This window comes from Diceros bicornis, chromosome 25, assembly GCF_020826845.1.
Source record: "Diceros bicornis minor isolate mBicDic1 chromosome 25, mDicBic1.mat.cur, whole genome shotgun sequence".
Classification (NCBI taxonomy): domain Eukaryota; kingdom Metazoa; phylum Chordata; class Mammalia; order Perissodactyla; family Rhinocerotidae; genus Diceros; species Diceros bicornis.
Genome location: NC_080764.1, coordinates 23,191,423 through 23,208,114, shown reverse-complemented (window position 1 = coordinate 23,208,114; position 16,692 = coordinate 23,191,423). Strand labels below are relative to the sequence as shown.

The window sequence follows — 16,692 nt, the reverse complement described above, 5'->3', positions numbered from 1 at the left end:
ACAGGACATTATTGAAAGAAATCGAGGATGACATAAAGAAATGGAAAGACATCGCACGCACATGGATTGGAGGAATAAACATAGCTAAAAAGTCTATATTACCTAAAGCAATCTACAGATTCACTGCAATCCCAATCAGAATCCCAATGACATTCTTCACAGAAATAGAAAAAAGAATGCTAAAATTCATAGGGGGCAACAAAAGACCCCGAATAGCTAAAGCAATCCTAAGAAAAAAGAATAAAGTTAGAGGCATCACAATCCCTGACTTCAAAACACATCACAAAGCAATAGTAATCAAAACAGCATGGTACTCGTACAAAAACAGACACACAGATGAATGGAACAGAATTGAAAGCCCAGAAATAAAACCACACGTATACGGACAGCTAATTTTCGACAAAGCAGCTAAGAACATACATTGGAGAAAGGAAAGTCTCTTCAATAAATGGTGTTGGGGAAAACTGGACAGCCACATGCAAAAGAATGAAAGTGGACCATCTGCTATCGCCATTCACAAAAATTAACTCAAAATGGATTAAAGACCTGAAGGTGAGACCTGAAACTATAAAACTCATAGAAGAAAATATAGGCAACACACTATTTGACATTGGTCATAAAGGAATCTTTTCGGATGATATGCCTACCCAGACTAGGGAAACTAAAGAAAAAATAAGCAAGTGGGACTTTATCAGATTAAAGAGCTTCTACATGACAAACGAAACCAGAATCAAGATGAACAGACAACCCACCAGCTGGGAGAGAATATTTGCAAAACATACATCTGACAAGGGGTTGATCTCCATAATATACAAAGAACTCACACAACTGAACAACAATAAAACAAACAACCCGATCAAAAAATGGGCAGAGGAAATGAACAGAGACTTCTCCAAAGAAGATATACAGATGGCCAAGAGGCACATGAAAAGATGTTCAACATCACTAATCATCAGGGAAATGCAAATCAAAACAGCACTAAGATATCACCTCACGCCCGTTAGAATGGCTATAATCACCAAGACAAAAAACCACAAGTGTTAGAGAGGATGTGGAGAAACAGGAACCCTCATACACAGCTGGTGGGAACGCAAACTGGTGCAGCCTCTATGGAAAATGGTATGGAGATTCCTCAAAGAATTAGAAATAGAGATGCCCATGACCCAGCCATCCCACTACTGGGACTCTATCCAACGAACCTGAAATCAACAATTCAAAGAGGCTTATGCACCCCTATGTTCATTGCAGCATTATTCACTATAGCCAAGAAGTGGAAGCTACCTAAGCGTCCCTCGACTGACGACTGGATCAAGAAGATATGGTATATATATACAATGGAATACTACTCAGCCATAAAAAAAGACAAAATCGTCCCATTTGCAACAACATGGATGGACCTGGAGGGTATTATGTTAAGTGAAATAAGCCAGAAAGAGAAAGATAAACACTGTATGATCTCACTCATATGTGGAATATAAACCAACACATGGACAGAGAAAACTGTATTGTGGTTACCAGGGGCAATAGGGGTAGGGGACAGGCACAAGGGTTGAAGGGAGACATATATATGGTGATGGACAAACAAAAATGTACAACCCAAAATTTCACAATGTTATAAACTATTAAAACATCAATTAAAAAAAAAAAAGGAAAAATTGTCAGATTGGGTTTTAAAAAAAAAGTAAGACCCAACTATATGCTCACTATAAGAAACCCACTTTAAATATAGAGACACAAATAGATTAAAAGAAAAAGGATAGAAAAACCATACTAACACTAATCAAAAGAAAGCTGAATAACTATATTAACATTGGATAAACTAGATTTCAGAACAAAGAATTTGCAGAACAAGGGATAGAAAAGGCATTTCATAATGATAAGAGGCCAATTTATTAAGAGGATGAAACAATCCTAAATGTTGTTTTGCATCTAATAACAGAACTTCAAACTACGTGAAGCAAAAACTCATACACTGCAAAGAGAAACAGACCCATCCACCTATACTTGGAGATTTCAACACCTCTCTCTCAATAATTGATAGAATAAGTAAATAGAAGATAAGTAAAGGTACATAAGGCTTGAATAACACTACCAACCAATTTGACCTGACATTTATAGAGAACTCTATCCAGTAACGGTGGGATACATATTCTTTTCAAGTGAACACAGGACTTTTAACAAAATATACCATATTGTGGGACATCCAACAAATCTCAATAAATCTAAAAGGATTCAAATCATACAAAATATGTTCTCTGACGCCAATTGAATTAAATTAAAAATCATTAACAGAAAGCTATCTGGAAAACCCACAAATATTAGAAACAAAATAACATATAAGTCAAAGAAGACATCAAAAAGGAACTTGAGGGTCCGCATCGATGGCATAGTGGTTAAATTCAGCACACTCTGCTTTGGCAGCCCGGGGTTCACAGATTCAGATTCCAGGCATAGACCTAAACCACTCATCAAGCCATGCTGTGGCAGCAACCCAAATACAAAATAGAGGAAGACTGGCACAGATGTTAGCTCAGGGCCAATTTTCCTCAAGCAAATAGAGGAGGATTGGCAACAGGTGTTAGCTCAGGGCCACCCTTTCTCACCAACAAAAAAAAAAAAAAGGAAGTTGAGAAGTATTTCAAACTGAAAAAAAAAGAAAACAGAACATATCAAAATTTGGGGGATGCAACTAAAGGAAAATTTATAGCACTAAAATGACAATATCAGATCAGAAGAGACGTCCCAAATTGCCGACCTCAGCTTCTACCTTAAGAAACAGAAAAAGAAGAGTATATTAAGCCCAAAGTAAGCAGAAGAAAGGAAATAATAAAGACCAGAGAAGAAACCAATGAAACAGAAAACAGGATAACAATAGAGGAAAATCAATGAAATCAAAAATTGATTCTTTAAGAAACTCTATAAAATTGATAAATCTACAGCCAAACTAATCAGGAAAAAAACGGAAGATGCAAATTATCAATATCAGTAAGAGAGAGGTAATATCACTACAAATTCTAAAGATAGTAAATGGATAGTAGGAGAATAAATAAATTAGAAAACTTAGATGAAACGGACAAGTTTCTTGAAATACACAAACTACCAAAACACACTCAAAAAGAAATGGAAAACTTGAATAGCCCTACGACTATTAAAGAAATTTAATTTGAACTTGTAGTTAAAAACATTCCTCACAAAACAAAACCTCCAGGTCCAAATGGCTTCAATGGGGAATTCTGCCAGACATTTAAAGGAGAAATAATATCAATTCGACAAAAACCATTCCAAAATATTACAGATGCACAAATACTGCCTAACATTCTATGAGACCAGCATTCTATGAGGCCAAAAACAATATATATATATAACAATACACATATACAACAATATATAAAAAGGATACTACACATGATGATGCAATGGAGTTTATCCCAGGATTGCAAGTTTGTTTTAACATTCATGATTTACTACAGGCATACCTCGGAGATATTGCGGGTTCAGTTCCAGACCACTGCAATAAAGCGAATATCACAATAAAGTGAATCACACCAATTTTTTTATTTGCCAGTGCATAAAAAAGTTATATTTACACTGTACTGTAGTCTATTAAGTGTGTGATTGCATTATGTCTAAAAAAACGATGTATATATCTTAATTTAACAATACTGTATTGCTAAAAAATGCTAATCATCATCTGAGCCTTCAGCGAGTCGTAATCTTTTTGCTGGTGGAAGGTCTTGTCTCAATGTTGATGACTGCTGACTGATCAGGGTGGTGGTTGCCGAAGGTTGGGGTGGCTGTGGCAATTTCTTAAAATAAGACAACAATTAAGTTGCCCACATCAATTGACTCTTTTTTTCATGAACAATTTCTCTGTAGCACGCAATGCTGTTTGACAGCATTTTACCCACAGTAGAACTGCTTTCAAAATTGGAGTCAATCCTCTCAAACCTTGCCGCTGCTTTACCAACTAAGTTTATGTAATATCCTAAATCCTTTTGTTGTCATTTCAACAATCTTCACAGCATCTTCACCAGGAGTAGATTCCATCTCAAGAAACCATTTTCTTTGCTCATTCATAAGAAGCAATTCCTCACTTGTTAAAGTTTTATCATGAGATTGCAGCAATTCAGTCACATCTTCAGGCTCTACTTCTAATTCTAGTTCTCGTGCTATTTCCACATCTGCAGTTACTTCCTCCACTGAAGTCTTCTCAAAGTCATCCATGAGAGTTAGAATCAACTTCTTCCAAACTCCTGTTAATGTTGATATTTTGACCTCTTCTCATGAATCACAAATACTCTAAATGGCATCTAGAATGGTGAATCGTTTCCTGAAGGTTTTCAATTTACTTTGCGCAGATCCATCAGAGAAACTACTATCTACGGCAGCTAAAGCCTTACAAAATGCATTCCTTAAATAATAAGGCTTCAAAGTCCAATGAAAGTCCTTGATCCAAGGGCTGGAGAGTGGATTTTGTGTTAGCAGGCATGAAAACAATATTTCTCTCGTTGTACATCTTCATCAGAGCTCTCGGGTGAGCAGGTGCATTGTGCATGAGCAGTAATATTTCGAAAGAAATCTTTTTTTCTGAGCAGTAGGTCTCAACAGTGGGCTTAAAATAGTCAGTAAACCATGTCGTAAACAGATGTGCTGTCATCCAGGCTTTGCTGTTCCATTTACAGAGCACAGGCAGAGTAGATAATTCTTAAGGGCTCTAGAATTTTCAGAATGGTAAATGAGCATTAGCTTCAACTTAAAGTCACCAGCTGCATTAGCCCCCAATGAGAGAGTCAGCCTGTCCTTTGAAGCTTTGAAGCCAGGCATCAACTTCTCCTCTCTAGCTATGAAAGTCTTAGTTGGCCTCTTCTTCCAATATAAGGCTGTGTCATCTACACTGAAAATTTGTTGTTTAGTGTAGCCACCTTCATTAATTATTTTAGCTAGGTCTTCAGGATAACTTGCTGCAGCTTCTACATCAGCACTTGTTGCTTCACCTTGCACTTTTATATTATGTAAACAGCTTCTTCCTTTAAACCTTTTGAACCTCACTCTGCTAGCTTCAAACTTTTCTTCTGCAGCTTTCTCACTTCTCTCAGCCTTCATAGAATTGAAGAGAGTTAAGCCTTGTTCTGGATTAGGCTTTGGCTTAAAGGAATGTTGTGGCTGGTTTGATCTTCTATCCAGACCACTAAAACTTTCTCCATATGAACAATAAGACCGTTTCACTTTCTTATCATTCATGTGCTCACTGGAGCAGCACTTTTAATTTTATTCAAGAACTCTTCCTTTGCATTCACAACTTGTTTGGTGCAAGAAGCCTAGCTTTCAACATGCTTCCTCAATAAGCTTAATCATTTCTAGCTTTTGATTTAAAGTGAGAGACGTGCAACTCCTCCTTTCAGTTGAGCACTTAGAGGCCATTGTAGGATTATTAATTGGTCTAATTTCAATATTGTTGTGTCTCAGGGCATAGGGAAACTTAAAGAAAAGGAGAAAGACATGGGAACAGCCAGTTGGTGGAGCAGTCAGAACATACACAACTTTTATAGATTAAGTTTGCCTTCTTACATGGGCGCAGTTCGTGGCACCCCACAACAATACAATAGTACCCTCAAAAATCACTGATCACAGATCACCGTAACAAATATAATAATAATAATAGAGGGTGAAATATTGAGGGAATTACCAAAGTGCGACACAGAGACATGAAATAAGCAAATGCTGTTGGAAAAATGGTGCCAATAGACTTGCTTGATGCAGGATTGCCACAAATCGTCAATTTGTAAAAAACACAATATCTGCAAAGCAAGATAAAGCAAAGCACAATAAAATGAGGTATGCTTGTATATTAACAGACCAAAAAAGAAAAATCATGATTATCTCAACAGATACGGAAATAGTAGTTGCCAAAATCCAACACCAATTCTTAATAAAAACTGTTAGTAAAGCAGGAATAGGAGGAAACTTCATCAATGTGGTAAAAGTCACCTACAAAAAACCTACAGCTAACATCTTACTTGATGTTGAAAGAATGAATGCTTTCCCCCTAAGATCAAGAACAAGGCAAGGATCTATGTTCTCACCTCTTCTATTCAACATTGTACTGGAGGCTCTCTGCTATTCTTCATTTGATAGATAGCTGCATCTTCTTGTGCAGTGCCAGCCATGTCCCTGAGACACAGTGGTGAAGGTCAGAGTAAATGTATTTGTCTGTATTGGGCGCTTGGCCACCGGAGCTGTTTTAACTCTGGCACAGTGGATAATGTCACTATCAATGACCCCTTCATTGACCTCAACTACATGGTCTACATGTTCCAGTATGATTCCATCTGGCACAGTCAAAGTTGAAAATGGGAAGCTTGTCATCAACGAAAAGCCCATCTCCATCTTCCAGGAATAAGATCCCACCAACATCAAGTGGGGTGATGCTTGTGCTGAATATGTTGTGGAGTCCACTGGTGTCTTTACTACCTTGGAGAAGGCTGGAGTTCACTTGCAGGGTGGAGTCAAAGGGTCATCATCTCTGCATCTTCTGCTGATGTCCCCATGTTTATGATGGACATGAAACATGAGAAATATGACAACTCCCTCAAGATTGTCAGCAATGCCTCCTGCACCACCAACTGCTTGGCACCCTGGGCAAGGTAATCCATGACAACTTTGGAATCAGGGAGGGACTCATGACCACAGTTCATGCCATCACTGCCACCCAGAAGACCAACCATGGATGGCCTCTCTGGGAAACTATAGCTCACAGCTGTGAGGCTACCCAAAACATCATTCCTGTATCTACTGGCACCGTGAAGTCTGTGGGCAAGTTCATCCCTGAGCTGAATGGGAAGCTCACTGGCATAGACTTCTGTGTCTCCAGTATCAACGTGATTGATGGTCACTAATCTGACCTGCCATCTGGAGAAAGCTACCAAATATGAAGACATCAAGGAGGTGGTGAAACATGTATCAGAGAGCCCCCTAGAGGGCATCCGAGGCTAAACTGAGGACCAGGTTTCCTCCTGCAAATTTAACAGTGACATCCACTCTTCCACCTTCAATGCTGGGGCTTGCATTGCCCTCAATGACTACTTTGTCAAGCTCATTTCCTGATATGACAACGAATTTGAGTACAGCAACAGGGCAGTGGACCTTATGGTCCACATGGCCTCCGAGGAGTAAGAGACCCCTGGATTATGAGGCCCGGCAAGAAAATGAGAGGAAGAAAGTGGCCCTCAGCTGCTGGGGAGTCCTTGCCCCAAATCTATCCCCCAATACACTGAGAATCTCCCATCCTCAAAACAGTTTCAATCCCACACCCCTTGAGAAGGGTTTAGGGAGCCCTACCTTGTCATGTACCATCAATAAATAAATAAATAAATAACCAGCCAAAAAACACATTGCACTAGAGATTCTAGCCAATGTAGTGGGTAGAAATGCAAGGACAAGAAAAAGAAATAAAAGGCATCAAGATTGTAAGGAAAGAAGAAAATCTATCTTTTTTTGAAGACAATATAATCATATATATAGAAAGTCCTATGGAATCTACATAAAAGCTACTAAAATTTAAAAACTGTGTTTAATTAGGGGAAGGTTTGTGAAAAGTATAGGGAACTCTCTGACCTATCTTCGCAATACTTCTGTAAATCTAAAATTATTTCAAAATAAAACATTTAAAAAAAATTTTTTAAAGAATAGCTTACTCCAAAAGAAAAAAACACACAACCAAATAAACGGTGTTTGGTAAGGTTGCAATACACAACTCAATATATAAAAACCAACCGTATTTCTATATGACAGCAAAGAACAATCAGAAATCAAAAAAATTTTTTAAATATAATTTACAATAGCACGAAAAATACGAAACACTTAGGAATGATTTGACAAAAGATGTGCAAACTTATACACTGAAAACTACAAAATATTGCTGAGAGAAATTAAAGAAGACCTAAGCAAATGGAAAGATAATCAAGTTCATGGATGAGAAGACTCAATATTGTTATGATGTTAATTTTCCACAAATTGATCTTTAGATTCAAGGCAATTCAATGAGAATACCAGCAAGCATTTTTAATAGAAATTGACTAACTGATTTTAAAATTCATATGGAAATACAAAGGACCTAGAACAGCCAAAGCAACTTTGAAAAAGAAGAACAAAGTCAGAGGTGTACATTTCCTGACTTCAAGACTATAATAAAGCTATAGTAAACAAGACAGATAGTGTGGTATTAGAGTAAAGACAGATCAATGGAACAGATTGGAAGAATAGAGAGTCCATTTAGACCTACACACATATGCAATTGATTTTTGACAAAGATGCAATGGTAATTCATTAAAGAAAGGATGATCTTATCAAAAAATTGTGCTGGAACAAATGGATATCCTTAGGTCACACCATACTCAAAAAAAACCTGGATACCTTCACTATACCATATACAAAAATTAACTTAAAAATGAATCACATATCCAAAAGCAAAACCTATAACCATAAAACTCATACAAGAAAACATACAGAAATTTTTTTTTTAATTTTAACCTTGAGTTAAGCAAAGATTTCTTAGATATGACACCAAAAGCACAATCCATACAAGAAAATTTGACAAATTGGACTTCATCAAAATTAAGAGCTTCGGCTCTTTGAATGCACTAAGAGAATAAAAAGGAAATGGACTGGGAGAAAATATTTGCCAACCACATTTTCTGATATATTCTTTGATCCAGAATAGACAAGGAAACCTCAAAATGAGCTGATAAGAAAATCAGCAACATAATAAAAAGTGGGCCAAACATTTGAACAGATATTTCAACAAAGATATACAGATAGCAAGTAAGAACATGAAAAGGTGCTCAACATCATTTGTCTTTAGAAAAATGCAAAAATTGAAATTATGGGATACTACTCATATCTATTAGAATGGCCACGATGAAAAAGACTTCACATACCAACGTTGACAGGTATGTAAATCAACTACAACTCTCACACACTGGTGGTGGGCACGTAAAACAGCACAACCACTTTGGGAAACAATCTGACAGTTTCTTAAAACATTAAACATATAACTACCATACAATCCAGCCACTCCACTCTAGGTATTTAGTCAAGAGAAATAACAGCATATGTCTACACAAAGACTTACAAATAAATAATCATAACAGCTTTTTTTATAATAGCCCAAAACTGAAACACCCCAAATGTCCATTAACAGGTGAAGAGATAAACTGTGATATATGCATACAACGGAATACTAGTCAGAAATAAAAAGGAATGAAATATTGAAATACCCAACAACATCAGTTGAAAATCTAAATCAGTTAGATTCTTGGATCCTCTTCTCTTCTTGGAAGAGCAGAATGAGCGATTTATTCTCTGGAATGGATAAAACGCATGGTCTCTGGACTAGAGGATAATAGGCACAATTACAGGCAGGGGTGCTAAATGGTGTGAGGTAGGGAATTAAACGTTTTCCTCCTCAATAATTAAAACCTTTTTTCAGAACTATTCATTGAATGATTTTCCCTTTTCCTGCTTCTTTCAAATGTCAACTTTATCTTACATTAAATTCTTTTACATACTACCGGTGTGTTTCTAGGGGTTCTTTTGTATTCATTGATTTCTTTATTCTGGCACTAGAATCACGTTTTTGGTATTGTTTATAATTGGTGGAATATAGATCCTATTATTGCTTCTTGTTTCACAATTCTTTTTCTGTAAATTCTTCTAGATGCCTATGAAATAAAAGTATTAATATGAAAAATACAGATACAAAAATATTTAGTGCATAATTTTAATAGTATAAAAAAGAAATCTCATGAATGCCCATCAAAAAGGGAAAAGTTAATTACCATTCATCTATACCATGAAATATTATGCAACTATTAAAATAAATAAGTTTGATCTATATTTATTGACCTTGAAAGTTAACTGAAACATATTAAGTAAAAACAGCAAATTGCAGAATATTGTGTGTGTGTCAATATCCTAAGTGTTTTATGTGTATTAACTCATTTATATCCACACAACTATAAGACAGATACATTATTCCTATTGTAGAGATGATAAATATTTGCATTAACATAGAAAAATGCATGCAAAAATACATTATTCACCTCTGAATTATTTGAATAGTCAAAAGGATCAAATATTTCTTCAAGGAAAAACAAAAAGACAATAAAATAAAAGGGGAAAATATAGATTTGCCCCAGATTGTGAAGAGCCTTAAAACATGTCAAGAAGCTTAGTCTTTATTCTATAGGCGACTTGGAACTAGAGGGTTATCAGAAAGATATTAAGCATGTTTCTGACATGATTGGGTCAGTGTTTTAGAACGAGAGCTCTTGTGACAGTTGAAAGGTGAAGAGAGTGAACAAACTGGCGGCAGGGAGTAAGGTCGGTAGTCTGTATTAACAGTCTAAGGAAGAAACAAAGAAATCTGAACTAATGGAGATATAGCAGTGGATAGAGAAGAAGGAGGCCATTCAAACAGAGATGTCTAAAATGTCTATGGGAGATGATATCCATATGGATAAGATAAGAGCAAAAGAATGACTGAGGTTTCTACCATAAATGAAATGCATGGATGATAAGATACCTCCATTAGAGAACTGCAAGGGCAGTGGTGTCTTTTGGGGAAAGCAAGTTTCAGTCAAAGCTGACTAGAACACTATGTTTCAGCAAAGGATGGAAAAGAAATGAGAAAATACTCTAAATTAACTCAAATTATTTTTAAAATTTCCTGCATGTTCTTAGACTTTATAAATATTTAGTAGGGGAAGATACTGATATTTGTAACTAAACTAAGATTTTAGGGTCTATAGATTTCATTTACTTATACCATCTCAGTTTCCCATTATCAGAAAAAAATGATTTAATCATAATAGGAGCATGAAAAAAAATCTCCAATGCAGGTCTCCTTTCTTAAACAGAATGAGTATGGACACATCCTTCTAAAACAAGGAGGTTTAGAATAGAAATTTAGCATATATATAAATATATTCAACTGCACCTACTGACAGAGCCTCTAGGCACATATCTACATATCATAGAATATCCACAGACATTTGACACACTATAAATAAGCCAGACCCATACCTTCCAACTAAAAACTTAATTTTCTTTTTTTCCCGAGGAAGATCAGCCGTGAGCTAACATCCATGCCAATCCTCCTCCTTTTTTTTTCCCTTTTTCTCCCCAAAGCCCCAGTAGATAGTCGTATGTCATAGTTGCACATCCTTCTAGTTGCCTGTATGTGGAACGTCGCCATAGCATGGCCGGACAAGCAGTGCGTCGGTGAGCACCCGGGATCCGAACTAAGGCCGCCAGTAGCGGAGCATGCGCACTTAACTGCTAAGCCACGGGGATGGCTCCTAGAAACTTAATTTAAAAAATAAACATTGATGTTTAAAAGTTCAAGCTTCGAGCTAACGTTCTACTTCATTCCAATTTTTTTGCACTGTGTTCCTCTCGTATCTCAATCATAATTCTCAAATTTAAAAAGAAGGCCTATACTTTCAAACTACCAGGACATTTATTAGTGAGAATATTTTATTCCTAAACTTTTGCATATTAAAGATTATTCCTAAACAAACTGTAAGCCTGAGTTTCTTGGGCCAATATTCACATGTAGCACAAATAAGATTTAGGCACAGCAACTTCACAAATTGATCATCATTATACCCTCTACCAACCTATGGGACAAATCCATCAGGAACAGCACAAGACTGTTTCACCTTCTCTTGATTCTTATCTGACTCTTGAGAGCACTCCAGGCCTCCAGATATGGAAACTCATACAGAATGTGCATCTACTGCCTCAGGCAGGGTCAGAGTATGTAGGAATGGTCTTCTGACACATCAGATAATTTCAAGCAATGCAAAACAAAGTCCCTCTTCTTTTCAATTTGTGTCTCAATAGTTAGCTTCCATTTTTTTTTTGTGAGGAAGATCAGCCCTGAGCTAACATCCATGCTAATCCTCCTCTTTTTGCTGAAGAAGACTGGCTCTGAGCTAACATCTATTGCCAATCCTCCTCCTTTTTTTTTCCCCCCCAAAGCCCCAGTAGATAGTTGTATGTCACAGTTGCACATCCCTCCAGCTGCTGTATGTGGGATGCGGCCTCAGCATGGCGGGAGAAGCGATGCATCAGTGCGCGCCCAGGATCCGAACCTGGGCTGCCAGTAGTGGAGCGCGCACACGTAACCACTAAGCCAGGGGGCCAGCCCCTATTATTTTTTTTTTGTGTGAGGAAGATCGGCCCTGAGCTAACATCTTCCAATCCTCCTTTTTTTTTTTTTTTTTTGCTGAGGAAGGCTGGCCCTGGGCTAACATCCATGCCCATCTTCCCCCACTTTATACGGGACGCCGCCACCACAGCATGGCTTGCCAAGCAGTGCATCAGTGCGCGCCCGGGATCCGAACCGGCGAACCCCAGGGCGCCGCAGGGGAGCACGCGCACTTAACCGCTTGTGCCACCGGCCAGCCCTAGCTTCCATTTTTGAATGAAGTGGATACACGTGCACATGCTATTGAGTACTGTAAGTTCTCATCTCTATAGCGATGACATAATTTTATTATCATGGGCTAGCAGTGTCTCATCTGGGCATAAAGAGTCTAGAATAATGCGAGCCATATATGTAAATTTTCTAGTAGCCACATTAAAAAGGTAAAAAAGAAAGAGGAAAATTAGTTTTAATATATTTTATTCAACCTACTCTATGCAAAATATCATCATTCCAACATACAATCAATAAAAAAATTATTGAGGTATTTTTACATTTTTTTGTACTGTTTTCAAAACCAGTGTTTATTTTACACTTATAGCACATTGCAATCAGGACTAGCCATATTTCAAGTGCTTGTTAGCCTCATGTGGACAGTGGCTACTCTTTTGCACAGCACAGGGCAGGTCTTATAAAATTATTTCCAGGAAAAAAGAGAAAACTTAAGACTAACTCTGATAATTCAAAATGCCTTCTAAAAATAACCGAAAACATTTTGGCTTTGTAACAAATAAATACCCATTTGACTGAGTCACAGAAAACTTCTTAACAATTTCTTACCTTTTGAGCAAAAATATATAATAGACCTACTATACAGTCACATAAGAGATTGTAAATGCACAATTTTACATAAGTGAGCACATTAGGGAGCACTATAGTCAAAATTATACTAACCAGACATTTTCTAATGAATAACACGCACTTTGAATAGCTTGATACAACTCTCAATAACATGTATTCACACAGCAAACCAGAATTGGCTCTATATTGAGCAGAAATAACTCCTTGAGTTAAAATCACACAACTTATGATCTCTCCACTACTCATACAGTATATGCCATATGATAGCATTTTAGAATATGAGAAGGAATTTGTAACCATACAGAGAACCATAGAGTCAAGAAAACCTGAGAGGTGGGCCGGCCCCATGGCTTAGTGGTTAAGTGAGCACGCTCTGCTACTGGCAGCCTGGGTTCGGATCCCAGGCACGCACTGACGCACCGCTTCTCCGGCCATGCTGAGGCCGTGTCCCACATATAGCAACTAGAAGGATGTGCAGCTATGATGTACAACTATCTACTGGGGCTTTGGGGGAAAAATAAATAAATAAAAATTATTAAATAAAAAAAATTAAAAAAAAAAAAAAAGAAAACCTGAGAGGAAAATTGGACCATCTATTTCAATCCAGTTTCAACTTCGTCACTAGTGTTAAAGTATAAAATGTATTCTTTCCAGCTTTCTCTTCTCCACCTGGATATAATTCCTGAAAAAGAAACCAACAAACAAAGCAGACTAATTTCTCAGTGTTATGCAAACACTGATTTTGGTAGCAATTGTTCTTCTTATCCTCATATTCTCTTCTTGGGTAACAATATTTCCAAGGGTACTGTGGTAGGTAGAATAATGGTACCCCAAAGATGTCCACGTCCTAATCTCCAGAATCTGTGAATATGTTACGTTGCATGGCAACGGGGAATTAAGGTTGCAGATGGAATTAAATTGCTAATCAGCTGACCTCATCCTGGATTTTTTTTTCTTACACAACTGCATTGGCTAGAACCACTACAATAATGAGAGGATAATTTGTGTTTTATTGATGAATTTAATGGCCTGTCTGGTAAGGCTTCACCATTTAATGTGATGTTTGTTGTTGGATTCTCATGGATACCTTTTCACCATATTAAGGAAGCTTTTATTCCTTCAGTAATGAACAAAAAGAGGCAGAAAAGCATAATGGGTAAAAGCACAGACTCAGAATTCAAACTGCCTAGGTTCAAACACCAGTTCCATCTCTAACTACATGACCTTAGAAAGATTACAAAACCACTCTGTGCCTCTGTTTCCTCATCTATAAAATGAGCGTACTAGTAATAGCTACTTCATAGGATTGTTATGAAGATTACATTAGCTGGTCTACGTAAAGTCTAAAAGAGTGACTGACACACAGTAATCATCGTTATTTCTGTAAGAGTAATCCAGAATGCTCTTATGGTTTGTTAAATTTATTTAGGATAGCTTTCAGGATGATCATATGGGTTTTCCCTTTTAATACATTAATATTTTTAATTCTTGATGAGAACCCTCTTTATGCTCCTGGAGGTAAATTTGTCTACCTACGATGTATATTTTTTAATATAATCCTGGATTGCTGTGTGTATTTTAGGGTTTTGCATCCAATTCATATGTAAAATTGGTCTCCAATTTTCTAGTCTCTTTTATTTCAGTTTTGGTATTACAGTTATGTAAACTGAAGAGTTTTCTGCCTTTTTCTAATCTCCAGAATAAATCAACTAACATAGAAATTATCCATTACTTGAATATTTGAAAGAACAAACATGTAAAATCATCTAGGACTATTACTTTTGTGGAATAAATCCTTAATAAACTTCCAACGTCTTCTATGGTTACTGACCTATCAATACAGTCAACTTTGTCTTGCATCAATTCTGTAATTTACATTTTTCTAGGAAGTCAAGTATTTCCATTTAGGTTTTCTAATGTACTGAATACAATTTGTACATACTTTTATATTTATTGCTATCTTCTGTATTTGCAGTTCTATCACCATTTTCACTCCTTATGTTCTGTATTATTTTTCTCTCCTTGGGTTTGTCTGGGTGGGTCTATTTTATTGTCATATTCAAAGATTCACTTAGCTTTATTTTTATCAAACATCTACTAGATGTGTTATTTATTCATGTATTTGTCTATTTTCTAATTTATTACTTTCTCTTCTTGACTACAGCCATGTGTCATTTAACGACGAAAACAGATTCTGAGAAATGCGTCACTAGGTGATTTCGTCACTGTTCGAACATCATCGAGTGTACTGAAGGGGAACAAAATTTGCCATCCCAAAATGTGTCTCTTTAACATGAGAGTTATTTTAGGCAGATTATTTTTAAGAAACAAAAGACTCAGAAAGTTTTTCTTGTTACCTCCTCCTTAACTGCCTAAAAGAATTCAGATTAAAAAAAAACCTGTCTCGGGAAGCGAGCTATCACCTTAGCATAACATGAACTAGGTGGTAGATAAGGAGGAACCTAGAAAAGCTTGTTTGTTTGGACTCCCCTCTGTGTTATTCTGTTTCTGTGTAGCCAAACACTTGTTTTTCAAATGTTTGCTCCTTTTCACCAAGCTATGAATTGTCTTCCTTCCCTTTACAGTCCCTATCTCTCCCCACCCCCAACATCTCCTTTTGTCTTTAGCTGAGGATGGTATTTAAGGTGAAAGCATCAGCCATTTTGGTGAGTTACTTGGTTTTCTTGGGTTTCTCCCATGTATGCATGTTATTAAACTTTTGAGTTTCTCGTGTTAATCTGTCTCATGCCAATTTAATTCTCAGACCAGCCACAAGAACCTAGAAAAGTAGAGGAAAATTTCTTCCTCCCCTACAGTACTTACATAAACCTAGATGGTATAGCCTACTATATACCTAGGCTATATGGTACTAATCTTATGGGACCACCATTGTATATGCGGTTTGTTGTTGACTGAAACGTCATTATGCAGCGCATGACTGTATAAGAATGCAATCATTCAGCTATTTATTGTATTATATTCTTTTTTTCTAGCTCTTTGAGTTGAATGCTTAACTCATTTAATTTTATTCTGTCTTATTTAAAAGTAAAAGCATTACAGGCTATGACATTTCTGCTGAGTATGGTTTTGTCCACATCACTTTGGTTTTGACTAGTCATATTTTTATTTCAATTGTTACATATACAGTCTGTAATTTAGTTTTGATTTCCTTTTTACCCTGAAAATTAGTGCTCTTTTTAAAATTTGTTAGCGCTCAGATTTGTTGTTTCAATGATATATTTCTAGTTTTATCACATTACAGTCAGAAAATAATTATTCAACTTCAAATAATTTCTTTATATTTTCTTCAAAAACTAGTATGTAGTTTTCTTATGTTACATGAGTACTGAAAAGCGTATTCTGTTTTGAAAGGTGAGATGTATATTTTTGAAGCTTATTAATTACATAATTCATACCTTCTATAACCCTATTTACTTTGTCTACTTCATCATCAAATTCTAAGAAATATTACCATACACAGTATATCATTGTGATTGAACTATTATCAAATTTTACTTACTTACTTACTTACTTACTTATTTATTTATGAGGAAGACTGGCCCTGAACTAATATCTGTTGCCAATCCTCCTCTTTTTGCTGAGGAAAATTGGCCCTGAGCTAA

General features: G+C 36.5%; 1 protein-coding gene and 1 pseudogene across 2 annotated transcripts in view; one reads left to right on the top strand and one right to left on the bottom strand.

Annotated features, from left to right (window-relative positions):
- ANKS1B (ankyrin repeat and sterile alpha motif domain containing 1B) overlaps window positions 1–16,692 on the bottom strand; it is a 758,303-nt gene that overhangs the window by 620,646 nt on the left and 120,965 nt on the right. The window lies entirely within an intron of this gene.
- LOC131421774 (glyceraldehyde-3-phosphate dehydrogenase-like) lies at window positions 6,220–7,173 on the top strand (annotated as a pseudogene).